Source organism: Hordeum vulgare, chromosome 2H, assembly GCF_904849725.1.
Source record: "Hordeum vulgare subsp. vulgare chromosome 2H, MorexV3_pseudomolecules_assembly, whole genome shotgun sequence".
NCBI classification, from domain to species: domain Eukaryota; kingdom Viridiplantae; phylum Streptophyta; class Magnoliopsida; order Poales; family Poaceae; genus Hordeum; species Hordeum vulgare.
In genome coordinates, this window is record NC_058519.1 from 402615527 (window position 1) to 402630653 (window position 15127).

Sequence of the window (15127 nt, forward strand, 5' to 3'; positions counted from 1 at the left end):
ACCTAATTAACAGGAGCTAAAATATTTAAACTAGGAATTTTAATTAAGTTTATGTATAAAAGTTTTTATAAAAATTAGTACAACAACACTAATAAATTCTACACATTTTTAGAAGAATTGTGGTGGAAAAATATTTAAATTTGATTAAATATTTAACCTTACAAAAATGATTTAAAAATAGCTTTAAAAGGAAAAAAGAAAAAGGGCTGAACCATGGCCTCGCTCGGCCACTGGCTGGGCTGGCCTAGCTGGCCAACCGGCCAGTTAGCCAGCCAGCAGCCCAGGTGCGCGCGCGCCGTCGGGTTTAAACCAGATGTGCGGGCCCGTGCGGTCAGCGGCAGAGAGAGGAGAGACGGGGAGAGACTGCCACCGACAGTTGGTGCATGCATGCCGGGGTCATCTTCCACCTCTGGACAGAGGGGAGGTACGCCGGTGGCGATTCCGACGCCCTCGTGACGAGGAGATGGCAGGAATGGCATCGTGGCATCGACGCGTACCTGCTGGTGGTCGAATGAATGACGGGGAGGTCCTCGGTCACCCGCAATGACGTGGCCGCGGAGGAGCTGATTTGGGTGGTGGTGGAGATGGGTGCTATGGACAGGGAAAGGCTCGGGGAAGAGGTGGAGAGGCTTCTTGAGCTCACTACGGTCACGGAGGAGGTGAGAGGGCATGATAGCTGCCCTGTAGCCCGAGATTGACGAAGCTCCGAAGCGGCGGGGCCTTGGTCGATCTCAAGCACCGGAGCTCTAGTTGCTTGAATGGAGTGTCTAGGGGCTCGATTGAGGGCCTGGAGGAGTGGGTGAGGTGCGGGAGTGAAGGGGGAGGGACTATTTATAGGCCAGCAACGATGCACCGAGCGGGGAGTGCGTGTGGTTTCACCGCGACTGCAGGAGAGGGAGAGAGAGCTTGGGGTTGATACCATGATTTCACGGACGTGGTTTGAGACTCCAGAGACTCAACGAGATGGAGAGGGGGCTAAGTGCGCGCGTACTGCGGGGCCGCACACGACTAACCGAATCGGGTATGCGCGGGCACACGTCGCCTGGATCAGTAGAGAGGGAGAGATTTGGACTTGAGGCTTCCTTGAGTCAAGAGGTTTGTCGGAGACGCGGAGGGACACCGAGGGGTGGTGAGAACCGGTCGGGGCTAGCCTCCTTTGCCTCGGGTGCGCCCTGTAGCGCACCCAGAGCGCAGATTTGGCATGCCAAGGCATGTTGGCACACTCTGGGGTGCTTTGGCCCTGTGTGGCATGTCCGGGGGTTGGCTTAGATGCCCCTCAGCTGTTAGGAGCCGAGAGACTCATTGCTGGTCAATGGGAAGTGCTTTGGGAGATGCTGTCAGCTTTGAATCAGAGACTAAATTGGTGATTTTGCCATACGTGCTTGGAACCAGAAAGGAGGCACTCGTCTGCAATTGTGGAGTGGTCTTGGCATCCTGAGCTAAGAGTTTAATGCGAAGAGAGTGGGTATAGAGAGTGTTAGGTGGTGTTTGACCATTCTGGCTGAAGGTGTTTGATATGGGTTTGGGGTAGCTAACCTCCACCAATGATGCTGAAAGTTAATAGATTTGGGTTTTAGGCAAAAGTAGGATGCTGTGTCAAATTTGAGCTCCATTGGACAAGTTTGACAATGTAAACTTGAAAACACCCCCAAATGGACAGTTCTGACTCAAAAGCGTGGGCGCGAGGTGCATGCCCGCAAATCCAATGAGATTAATGAAATACTTGTTTTCGTACCTTATTTTCTTTGTGTACTACAGTACATTGGCATGCCCGCAAACTACATTTTCCCTTTCCCGACACAAGAGAGAAATGCACTTCCCCTTTCTTTCTCTCGGAGTTTTTTTAGATATTTTTCCCGTGTCAAACAAATTTGCACGCCCGATGGGACATGGTTCTCCTCCCATCTTTGCTGCGCAACATTGGTCGTCGAATTCATCTTCAATTATTCTCCAATAATATGAGATGGTGTTAATCCTTGGGTGCAATTTTAATTTGCCTCATCGTCGTCAGGAATTGGAGGCCAAATTCGTGTCCATGAGATGTTGCTATTGTCGGGGACATTTGTTGCTGCATGAGCACGATGGTGACGTCTATACATAAAGGCGGATCTATGGAGCAAGGGCAGACTATGCCCTAAGTTCCTAACTAAAAGGCAAAGTCGCCTCCAACAATAAAAACGCTTGGTAACTTGTAGATGCGTGCCAAGCACTCTTTATTGTCCACGCAAAAGCGAAGCACAGTTAATGTCCAGCAATGGTTCACAGTTCTGGCTAATTTCATGTTCTTCCCACCCTCAACTCCACCCTTCTTCATGTGCGGGGGCGCGAGGTGCATGATACACATCTTCTCCAAGAAAGGATGCACCCACGGCGGGAGCGCGCTCACTGAATAGCATGCACGTGCGCTCGCCCTATCCAACGGCGACACGTGCACCAAGGAGTTTCGCCTATGATGGCAGCATGGAGGGCAAGCCTGCGGTGGCGGCGTACTCACTCGAAAACACACGCCCCCTAAGAGCAAGTACAATAGTATAGCCAGCTGTTGGCTATAAGCCATTGCCATGTCATCTATAGCTCACCTTATAGCCAACGTGTACAATAGTTCATTGCCAAAATGTACTACTTCTTTATTATATGGTCCACCTTTCATACTCACAATATGCCTAGGAGCACGTGCTAGAGCTGACTCTTAGCTAAGAGCCCGCTTACCTTCTCTCTCATTTTCTCTTTCCTCTAACTAAACAAAAATATATTAGTTTATTCCTTATAGCCAGCTGACTCAACTCTATTGTACTTGCTCTAACCCCATTTCTATTAGTAGTGCACTGGGGAGACAACCTGCGCCAACATGAGAAGCGTCTGTGGGACACATGGAGAAGGTGCACACCCAGGACGGGACCCAAGGTGGTGGTGTCACACGGTCGATGAGAAGGAGGTACTATGCCTGGCTCGACGGACACGTCGGCGACGGCAACGCCGTGTTGGAAGAGGCATAATAGGGCATTTTTTCCTCTACTTTATCTTCTTTCTTGTAGAAGGCATGCATCCCAAAGAAGTTCGTCCACATGGGCATCGACTCGCATCTGGCTGAGACTTGCTGAAGGTGCGCACCTAGCCATGAGAAGACACACCTCGCACAGATGCGCCCATGGCGGTGGTGTCGAGAAGATCAGCACGGAGATGGCATCTCGCTAGAGAAGATATGCATAAAATATGTTGTGGCAGCGCCACGGCAGATCAGATGTCAAGAGGGATGACACGATGGTGGTGGACGAGATGAGGACTCAATGACGCGTTTGATTGGCTGCATACAGCCCAACCAGACCCGGACGGGATGAAAATGTCTTGTTTGGTTGCGTGCAGGCCGGCCTAGCTCGCATCTGCACGAAACTTAAAGCACCTCAGAGCGTGGCTCGCTGGGAACGGTCGAATCGGCCGTTTCCAGCGAGCGAGGCTGAGTCGGGCGGAAAATGAAAAAGCGGCGTAGGGCGCGGTGCAGGGGGAAACGGGCGGAGATGGCGCGAGACGAAAATCGGTCGAGGCGGGGTGGTGATAACCCACAAGTATAGGGCGTCGCAACAGTTTTCGAGGGTAGAGTATTCAACCCAAATTTATTGATTCGACACAAGGGGAGCCAAAGAATACTCTCGAGAATTAGCAGTTGAGTTGTCAATTCAACAACACCTGAAAGACTTAGTATCTGCAGCAAAGTTTTAGTAGCAAAGTAGTATGATAGTAACGGTAGCGGCGGTAACAGTAGCAATAGTAATTTGTATAGCAAGTGTGACAGCAGTAGCGGTAAAATAACTTAGCAAGGACCAGTATAGGAAAAGCTCGGAGGCATTGGATCGGTGATGGATAATTATGTCGAATGGCATTCATCATGTAACAGTTGTAACATAGGGTTATATGTAACTAGCTCCAGTTCATCAATGTAATGTAGGCATGTATTCCGTATTTAGTCCTACCCTCCCGTGGCAGCCGGATCCTAATGGAAACTAAGGGATATTAAGGTCTCCTTTCAATAGAGAACCGGAACAAAGCATTAGCACATAGTGAATACATGGGATCCTCATACTATGGTCATCTCCGGGAGTGGTTCCGGCTATTGTCACTCCGGGGTTGCCAGGTCATAACACATAGTAGGTGACTACAACTTGCAAGATAGTATCAGGAACACACATATATTCATGAAAACATAATAGGTTCAGATCTGACATCATGGCACTCGGGCCCTAGTGACAAGCATTAAGCATAGCAAAGTAGTAGCAACATCAATCTTAAAACATTGTGGATACTAGGGATCAAACCCCGTCAAAACTAACTCGATTACATGATAGATCTCATCCAACCCATCACCGTCCAGCAAGCCTACGATAAGATTACTCACGAAGGATGGAGAGCATCATGGAATTTGCGATGGAGGATGGGTGATGATGACGACGGCGTCTATTTCCCCTCTTCGGAGCCCAGAACGGACTCCAGATCTTCCCTCCCGAGGAAGAACAGGCGATGGCGGCGGCTCCGTATCGTGAAACGCGATGAACTCTTCTCTCCTATTTTTTCTGGGCGAGAGAGGTTATATGGAGTTGGAGATGAAGTCGGGGGAGCCACGTGGGCTCCACGAGCCTGCTAGGCGCGCCCTAGGGGGCTCCTGCAGGGCTCGTCGCCCATTGGCAGCGTATCTTCAGTTGATTCTTTCTCTGATATTTTATATATAGTCCATAAAAAATCCTCGTAAGTTTCCAGGTCATTCCGAGAACTTTTACTTCTTCACAAGAACAACATCATGGAAGTTCTGCTGAAAACAGCGTCAGTACGGGTTAGTTTCATTCAAATCATGCAAAGTAGAGTCCATGACAAGGGCAAAAGAGTTTGGAAAAGTAGATACGTTGGAGACGTATCAACTCCCTTAAGCTTAAAGCCTTGCTTGTCCACAAGCAATTCAGTTGATAAACTGAAAGAGACAAAACAAAAACTTTTACGAACTTTGTTTGATCTTGTTGTTGTAATTATGTCTAACTCATATTCAGATTTTCAGCAAGATCGTAAGCTAACCACATAAGCAATGGCATTTAGGTCTCATGGTATACTCATATCAATGGCGTAATTAACTAGCGAGCCATAATAATAAGTTTGAAACATCAACACTTCAATCGAAATAATCATGATACAATATGAATAAATGGTATCTCGCTAGCACTTTCTGAGAGCGCAAAACAAAAATGCACAACACCTTCAAAGACCAAAGGCCGACTGGAAATTATAATTCATGGCAAAGAGGATCCAGTCATAGTCATACTCAATATCAATTAATAATAAAGCATATAAATGACGGAGGTGCTCTCTAACTCGTGCTTTTTAATAAGAAGAGGATGACTCAACAGAAACGTAAATAGATAGGCCCTTCGGAGAGGGAAGCATTGATTTGCAGAGGTGCCAGAGCTCAAGCTTTTAAAAATAGAGATAAATAATTTTGGGTGGCATACTTTCATTGTCAACGCGATGACCAAGAGTTTTCACCATCTTCCATGCTACATATATTATAGGCGGTTCCCAAACAGAATAGTAAAGTTTTGACTCCCCCGCCACCGATCAATCACACTCCACGACTAGCCGAATCCTCGGGTGCCGTCCATACCAACAACAATCCAGGGGGAGTTTTGTTTGCAATTATATTTTTGATTTGATTTGTGCATGGAACTGGGCATTCTGATTACCGGCCCCTTTCTCGTGAGTGATAGTGAATAAACACGTATCGAGGATAACACGCCTAGCATGGAAGATACTGACCGCCCCTTGTCACCACATGAGTGGTTGGGGCATACAAAACAGATTATTATTTGAAGATTTAGAGAGTGGCACATGCAAATTTACTTGGAACGGCAGGTAGATACCACATATAGGTAGGTATGGTGGACTCATATCGAACAACTTTGTGTTTATGGAAGTGGATGCACAAGCAGTATTCCCGCTTAGTACAAGTGAAGGCTAGCAAAAGACTGGGAAGCGACCAACTAGAGAGCGACAACAGTCATCAATATGCATTGAAATTAACCAATGTTGAGTGCAAGCATGAGTAGGATATAAATCACCATAAACATGAATATCGTAGAGGCTATGTTGATTTTGTTTCAACTACATGCGTGGACATGTGCCAAGTCAAGCCACTTGAATCATTCAAAGGAGGATAGCATCCTATCATACTACATCATAATCATCTTGAAATTCAAGTTGGCATCCAAGACAAACCATTATAAGCTCCTAGCTAATTAAGCATGGCATCAGAAACTATGATCTCTAAGTTGTCATTGCAAACATGTTTCTCTTATAACAATGCAGAATTAGGAACGATGAGCTAGTCACATTTACAAAAACGAAATAGGTCGAGTTCATACCAACTTTTTGAGGTTCAGTCACTTCATCATATATTGTCATTATTGCCTTTCACTTGCATGACCGAATGATGTGAATAATAATAAGAGTGTTCGTGCATTGGACTAAGCTGGAATCTGCAAGCAAATTCATAGGAGAAGACAAAGTAATATGGCTCTTTGACGGATAAACCATAATGCATATGAAAGCCACTAATCATTTTAATCAGGGTCTTCTACCTCGACCCAAAGAAAAAGAAAACTATTTACACGGGAAAGATCCCAACAAGCAAAAGAAAAAGGGAAATATTTTTGGGTTTTCTTTTTAATTACCACTAAGCATGTTGGAAAGTAAACTTACAACTTAATTTTTTGGTTTTCTCATTTTTAAACAAACACACGAGAAGAATGCAAGAAAAAGAAATAAACTAGCATGGATGATACAATGGAAGAGTGTGAACACCGACTATCAAAGTGAATGTGTGAGCATGAATATAAAGTCGGTGAGAGACACGTACTCCCCCAAGCTTAGGCTTTTGGCCTAAGTTGGTCTAGTTCCACGGCTGGTCCGGGCGATATCCAAAATTATAATGGGGGTTGTACTGGGACGCGGCAGCTACCGTGTGAATAGCTGCCTCACGGAGGCGAGCAGCCTTCACCTCCCTCTCATACTCCTCTGCCTCTCCTCTGGTTATGTAATATCTCTGTTTTCCCTGAAAGTCAAAGAAGGCAGGAGCAAGAAGGGTAATATGGAAAACACGATGTCGGTTAAATATTAACCGGTATAGGAGGGATTCATTATCCCTCTCAAGGAACTCATAACGTATCATAGCGGCGCGATCAAGGAAAGCTGTGTGGAGCGGGGGATCTCTTGTGCGGATGGGTATTCCAAGAGAATTTGCTATGCAAGTGGCATAGATCCCACCGAAGAAATCCCCTTCATTACATTATTATTTAGCCTCCTAGCAATTATAGCTCCCATGTTGAAATTTCTATCACCCGTTATTGCGCTCTTAAGAATACTAAGGTCAGGTGCGCAGAGGTGACTATGGTCATGCTTGCCATTAATGCATCTACCTATGAAGAGGGCAGAATAATGTAAGGCAGGAAAATGAATGCTCCCCATGGTAGCCTGTGTAATATCTCTAGTTTCTCCAACAGTTATACTGGAAATAAAATCTCTAACCAAAGACTTAGGAGGGTCATTGGGACTACCCCAATCATGTATCCTGCATAATCTATGAAAATCCTCTAATTCCATAGTATACGATTTGTCATAAAGATCAAACAGTATGGATGTGTCACGACCAACTGAAAATTTGAATCTACGAACAAAAGAGGCAGTGAGTGTAGTATACTGTTCACATTTATTGGAGATGAATTCTTCGAGCCCGGCGTTGCGAACAAATGTATCAAACTCGTCCTTGAAACCTGCATCAATCATGAATTCATCGGAAGGCCATTCACATGGTTGCACCGGTGCGTTCCTCGGCTGATAAGGATCGGGCTCCCGAATCGCGAGACGGGGACCCCTTTTGCTTGAGGAACCACCATTATAGTTCTTCCTACACATCTTCCTTATTCCGAAATAATTCTAAAATTTTTAGTGACTCAAAATAAAAGCGAACAAAGTTTAACAAAACTCATAGCAACTACTCCTACAAGTGCGTAGAGGCCATATCATGCATCAAAACTACTTGGGACCAATTAAAATTAACATGCAAAGCTCAAGAATAGGGTCACCAAGGCAGCAATAATATGCAATGAATAAAGCACTAGAATAAAAACTAATTGGACCAATGGAGGGGTCACATACCGAGGAACAATTCCCCAAAACAGTTTGGTGATTGGGGCTTTGCACAAGGAGATCGAAAAATGCAGCAAAATGAGCAAGAACACGGGTTTGAGCTGTTGAATGATTTTTTCTAGAGGTAGACAAAGAAGATGGGTGCTGGAATAAGTGGAGGGGGCCACGTGGGACCCACGAGCCTGCCAGGCGCGCCGGGGGGGGTGGGCTCCTCGGCTCGTGGCCGAGTGGTGCATCCCCCTTACTAGTTATCTATCTCAGAAATTCTTAAATATTCCAGAAAAAATCATACTTGAATTTCAGGGCATTTGGAGAACTTTTATTTTCATGTCATTTTTTATTGAACGGATAATGCAGTAAACAGGAAAATAATGTTATATTTATTATTTTTCTACTAAATAACAAAAAGTAAAAGTTGGGAACAGAAGGTTGTGACTTCTAGATTCATCCATCTCATGGTCATCAAAAGAAATCCGTCAATGAGGTTGATCAAGTCTCCTTGACAAACTTTTTTTCGAATCACATAAAACCGGAGAATTTTCGAATAATCACTAGGTTACCTCAACGGGGGTGTGCATATCCCCAATAACAAGTATATCATATTTCATCTTGACAGTAGGTATAGGGAATTCAAAGCTTCCAATAATAATTGCTGAAGATTTTTCAATAGCATTAATGCAATTAACTCGATATTGTTTCTTCGGAAAGTGCACCGTGTGCTCATTACCATTAACATGGAAAGTGACATTGCCTTTGTTGCAATCAATAACATCCCCTGCAGTGTTTAAAAATGGTCTTCCAAGGATGACCACCATGGCATCATCCTCGGGAATATCAAGAATAACAAAGTCCGTTAAGATAGTAACGTTCGCAACCACAACAGGCACATCCTCGCAAATGTCGATAGGTAAAGCAGTTGATTTGTCGGTCATTTGCAAAGAAATTTCAGTAGGTGTCAACTTATCCAATTCAAGTCTACGATATAAAGAGATAGGCATAACACTAACACCGGCTCCAAGATCACATAAAGCAGTTCTAACATGATTTCCTTTAATGGAGCAAGGTATAGAGGGCACTCCGGGATCACCTAGTTTCTTAGGAGTCCCACCCTTAAAAGTGTAATTAGCAAGCATGGTGGAAATCTCAACATCAGGTATCTTTGTTTTATTAGTCACAATATCTTTCATGTACTTAGGAAAAGGAGACATTTTAAGCATATCAGTCAAACTCATTTGCAAAAAGATAGGTCTATTCATTTCAAAAAGGCGCTCAAAATCCTCATCATCCTTTTTCTTCGATGGTTTGGGAGGAAAGGGCAAGGGTTTCTGAACCCATGGTTCTCTTTCTTTACCATGCTTCCTAGCAATAAAATCATTCTTATCATATCTCTTGTTCTTAGGTTGTGGGTTATCAAGATCAACAACAGGTTCAATCTCCACATCATTATCATTACTAGGTTGAGCATCAACATGAACACCATTATCAATATTATCACTAGGCTCATGTTCATCACCAGATTGTGTTTCGGCATCAGAAATAGAAACATCATTTGGATTCTCAGGTGTAATAGCAACAAGTTTACTAGCATGCAAGTTCCTATCATCTTTCTTTTTCTTCCTATTACCAGGATGACTAAGTGCATCAGTATTAACTCCTTGAGAATCTTGTTCAATTCTCTTAGGATGGCCCTCAGGATACAAAGGTCCCTGAGTCATTCTACCACCTCTAGTAACAACTCTAACAGAATTATCATTCAATTCATTAAGCAAGTCATTTTGAGCCTGAAGTACTTGTTCTACTTGAGTAGTGACCATAGAAGCATGTTTACCAATAAGCTTAAGATCATTAACATTTCTATCCACACAAGCACTTATATGATTAATCATACGAGTATTTTGTTTTAGTTGTCTGCTAACATAATCATTAAAACTTTGTTGTTTGGCAACAAAGTTATCAAATTGATCTAAGCATAAGCTAGCAGGTTTATCATAAGGAATATCACTCTCATTGAATCTACAAAGAGAATTTACCTCTACTACTTGTGGCGGGTTATCAAGACCATGTATTTCTTCAATAGGTGGTAGATTCTTAGCATCTTCAGATTTAATACCTTTCTCTTGCATATATTTCTTGGCTTCTTGCATATCTTCAGGACTGAGGAATAGAATACCTCTTTTCTTCGGAGTTGGCTTCGGAGGTGGTTCGGGAATAGTCCAAGCATTATCATTGCTCAAGATAGTATTCAATAGAATTTCAGCTTGTTCCACAGTTTGTTCCCTGAAAACACAACCAACACAACTATCTAGGTGGTCCCTAGAAGCATCGGTTAGTCCATTATAAAAGATATCAAGTATTTCATTTTTCTTAAGAGGTTGATCATGCACAACATATCAAGTATTTCATTTTTCTTAAGAGGTTGATCATGCACAACATTAAGTAACTGGACAAGCCTCCCCCAAGCTTATGGGAGACTCTCCTCTTCAATTTGCACAAACTTAGATATATCCTGCAAGGCAGCTTGTTTCTTATGGGCAGGAAAATATTTCTCAGAGAAGTAGTATATCATATCCTGGGGACTACGCACACAACGAGGAGCAAGAGAAGTAAACCAAGTTTTCGCATCACCCTTTAGTGAGAAAGGAAACAACTTAAGGATATAGTAATAGCGAATTGTTTCCTCATTAGTGAATAGGGTGGCTATATCATTCAGTTTAGTAAGATGTGCTACAACAGTTTTAGATTCATAACCATGAAAAGGATCAGATTCAACCAAAGTGATTAACTCAAGATCGACAGAAAATTCATAATCCTTATCAGTAACAAAGATGAGTGAAGTAGCAAACTTAAGATCATATTTTATTCTAGCATTTAGAGATTTTTATTTCCACTTGCGTAATAAATTCTCAAGATCATAGCTATCCTTACAAGCAAGAAAGTCTTGAACTACCTCTCCCTCCATAACATAACCCTTAGGTATATTAGGAAATTCATATCTATGAGAGCTAGGTCTAACAGGTGTCACAGCAGGTTCAACTTCAATAATTTCATCAGTTTCAGAAGTATCATCAGATTCAGCAATAACTCTAGCAATTTGTGCATCAAGAAATTCACCCAGTGGCATATCATTATCAAGCAAAGCATCATCATAAGCATCATGGATAGAAGAAGTAGCATCATCAAGCACATGCGACATATCAGAATTACTAGTAGATGGTGGTGTCGCAAATTTACTCATAACAGAAGGTGAATCAAGTGCAGAGCTAGATGGAAGTTCCTTACCTGTCCTCGTAGTTGAGGGCAAGACTTTAGTTTTTGGATATCTCGGATTCCTCATAGTGATCAACAGATATAAATCCCAAGTGACTCAGAGAATAGAACTATGCTCCCCGGCAACGGCGCCAGAAAAAGGTCTTGATAACCCTCAAGTATAGGGGATCGCAACAGTTTTTGAGGGTAGAGTATGCAACCCAAATTTATTGATTCGACACAAGGGAAGCCAAAGAATACTCTCGAGTATTAGCAGTTGAATTGTCAATTCAACCACACCTGAAAGACTTAGTATCAGCAGCAAAGTTTTAGTAGCAAAATAGTATGATAGTAATGGTAGCGGCGGTAACAGTAGCAATAGTAATTTGTATAGCAAGTGTGACAGCAGTAGCGGTAAAGTAACTTAGCAAGGACCAGTATAGGAAAAGCTCGGAGGCATTGGATCGGTGATGGATAATTATGTCGAATGGCATTCATCATGTAACAGTTGTAACATAGGGTTATATGTAACTAGCTCCAGTTCATCAATGTAATGTAGGCATGTATTCCGTATTTAGTCCTACCCTCCCGTGGCAGCCGGATCCTAATGGAAACTAAGGGATATTAAGGTCTCCTTTCAATAGAGAACCGGAACAAAGCATTAGCACATAGTGAATACATGGGATCCTCATACTATGGTCATCTCCGGGAGTGGTTCCGGCTATTGTCACTCCGGGGTTGCCAGGTCATAACACATAGTAGGTGACTACAACTTGCAAGATAGGATCAAGAACACACATATATTGATGAAAACATAATAGGTTCAGATCTGAAATCATGGCACTCGGGCCCTAGTGACAAGCATTAAGCATAGCAAAGTAGTAGCAACATCAATCTTAGAACATAGTGGATACTAGGGATCGAACCCCGTCAAAACTAACTCGATTACATGATTGATCTCATCCAACCCATCACCGTCCAGCAAGCCTACGATAAAATTACTCACGAACGATGGAGAGCATCATGGAATTGGCGATGGAGAATGGTTGATGATGACAACGGCGTCGATTTCCCCTCTCCGGAGCCCAGAACGGACTCCAGATCTGCCCTCCCGAGGAAGAATAGGTGGTGGCGGCGGCTCCGTATCATGAAACGCGATGAACTCTTCTCTCCTATTTTTTTCTGGGCGAGAGAGGTTATATGGAGTTGGATATGAAGTCGGGGGAGCCATGTGGGCTCCACGAGCCTGCTAGGCGCGCCCTAGGGGGGGCGCGTGCAGGGCTAGTGGCCCACTGGCAGCGTATCTTCAATTGATTCTTTCTCTGGTATTTTTTGTAAATTCCATAAAAGTCCTCGGAAGTTTCCAGGTCATTCCGAGAACTTTTATTTCTGCACAAAAACAACACCCTTGCAGTTCTGCTGAAAACAGCGTCAGTCCGGGTTAGTTTCATTCAAATCATGCAAATTAGAGTCCAAGACAAGGGCAAAAGAGTTTGGAAAAGTAGATACGTTGGAGACGTATCAGGTGGCACTAAATACACCCTCACCATCCCATTTAATTTCTCACCTCTAGCTTTAGGATAAACCCTCCTCTGTTGTTGGTGACACTGATGGCGGTGGCGACTCAGATATGCGGCTTCGATGGCGGCTGTGACTAAGATATGACCTGCAGCGGCAATACCCTTCCCTGGCAGTGGCAAGTGCTTCTCCCCTTCTACCTCGACTCCGTCTGGCCATCCTCGTCTCCGCCATGTATCCACCGACACCGAAGCTGGTAAGCTACCCCTCCCTCTCCTCTGTTATGTGATAGGTCGTTCGATAGGAGCATTTAGGAGCAATAGCGCCCGCCCTGAACGCATCATGGATGTGGCTTAGGTTGTGGATGAACGGACGAAGCTTCTAGTTCAGGCAGCATCGGTGATAGCTGTGATTTAGGCCTGGATCCTGTTGGTCCATAAGAGAGTTGTTCATCGGAATGAGGAACCTCTCATCCGGTATGGTCCGATGTTCATCCGGGATTAGGAGAGGATGGCCAATCTGAAATACATCTACAACTGCAATGACACACATGCTTTGTGGATGCTTAGAATGAAAAGAGCTCCTTTCAACACACGTGTGCATACGTTTAGGAGTAGGGGGGCTGCTACAAGATAGCATCAACACCATTGTGGATGAGAAAGTGGCCATGTTCCTCCATGTTGTTGGTCATAACCAGAAGTTCAGGGTTGTATACAACACCTTTAGGAGTCAATGGAGACCATCTCCACGTACTTCAGGCAAGTGTTGTATCTTGTTGGGGAGCTCAGACAAGAGATGATCAGGTCACCAACCGAGCGAACTCCTACCAAGATTCTCACTAGCCTAAGATGGTACCCATACTTCAAGGTGAGCACTTATACAGTATGTAGTTCATGCCTTGATATGTTGTTATCGTCCTTCTGTGGAGTAACAACATATTGTAATGGCATTCTAGGATTGCATTGGAGCAATAGATGGTACTGACGTCACTGCCAAAGTGTCGAGGCCACAAGCTGCAATATATAGGGGGAGGAAGCACTACACAAGTGAGAATGTGCTAGCTCATGTTGACTTTAATCTGAAGTTCACATATGTGTTGGCTGGGTGGGAAGGTTCAGCACATGATGCTAACATTCTCAGTGACAACATGATTCGTCATGATGGCATCAACATCCCCGATGGAAAGTTCTACCTTGGAGATGATGGCTATGCATGTCGGCCACATGTTGTTCCACCCTTGAGGAAAACCAGGTACCATCTGAATGAGTTTGCTGGTAGGAACTATCCTAGGATTCCTCAGCAACTGTTCAACCTCAGACACTCCAGCCTTAGAGTGACTGTTGAGAGCGCCTTTGGAGCTGTGAAGAACGCGTTTAAGATCCTGGATCAGAAGCCATTCCACCCTTACCCTACCCAAGTGAAGCTTGTTCTTGCATGTTGCATCATTCACAACTCGATCTTGCAAACGAGAGTTGATGAATTTGTGCCGGAGGAGGAAGATGTGATTCCTGATGAGGTGATCAGCTCCGGCCATGGTGTGGAGGCGTTCGACAATGATGCATGGAAGAACAAAACGTTGGAGTGGGCTCAGGCAATGTGGGATAACAGAGGTCAGCCAAGGATCTGAAGGAGAAGAACTAAGAGAAAGAAGAAGAAAGAGGCAGCAACAGCCGAAGCGAGGAAGAGGAAGCACCTTAGTTAGTATCATTGAACTATCCTTATTCAGCCATGCCGGCTCTTAATAACTTGTACTATCATTTGCTAGTAGCTAGGATAAACTACCATTTGTTTTCTATCTAGGACAAAACAATGTTCGGTGTGTGTGTGGTAAGATCACCACTTGTGAGAAGTGGTGATCACATCTTTAGCCGTTTGCAACCAAACAATGGTTGCTTGTTTAACAACAGCGATGCATGCATCCAAACAATGTGTTGCTTGTTTAACAACAGCGATGCAGGCATCCAAACAACATGTTGACGAGTTGATTCCCTCATACAGAGGCCTAATGCAAACAACCAAACTATATGCAAATATTGATTTTTAGTGTCTATTTTTCCAACCAGACCCAACTGAAACAAGTATGTAAAGTGCCCTCAAATTGCACTAGTCATGCCGACGTATCGGCAGTGGCAATGACGCCCATGTGATCCCAATAAGAGCCCATGTCATCGATGTGTTTGCA

The 15127-nt window shown here is 44.0% G+C and overlaps 1 pseudogene; it reads left to right on the top strand.

Moving 5' to 3' along the window:
• The first annotated feature begins 213 nt into the window (after positions 1-213).
• On the top strand, positions 214-14572 carry LOC123427625 (annotated as a pseudogene).
• The last annotated feature ends 555 nt before the right edge of the window (positions 14573-15127 follow it).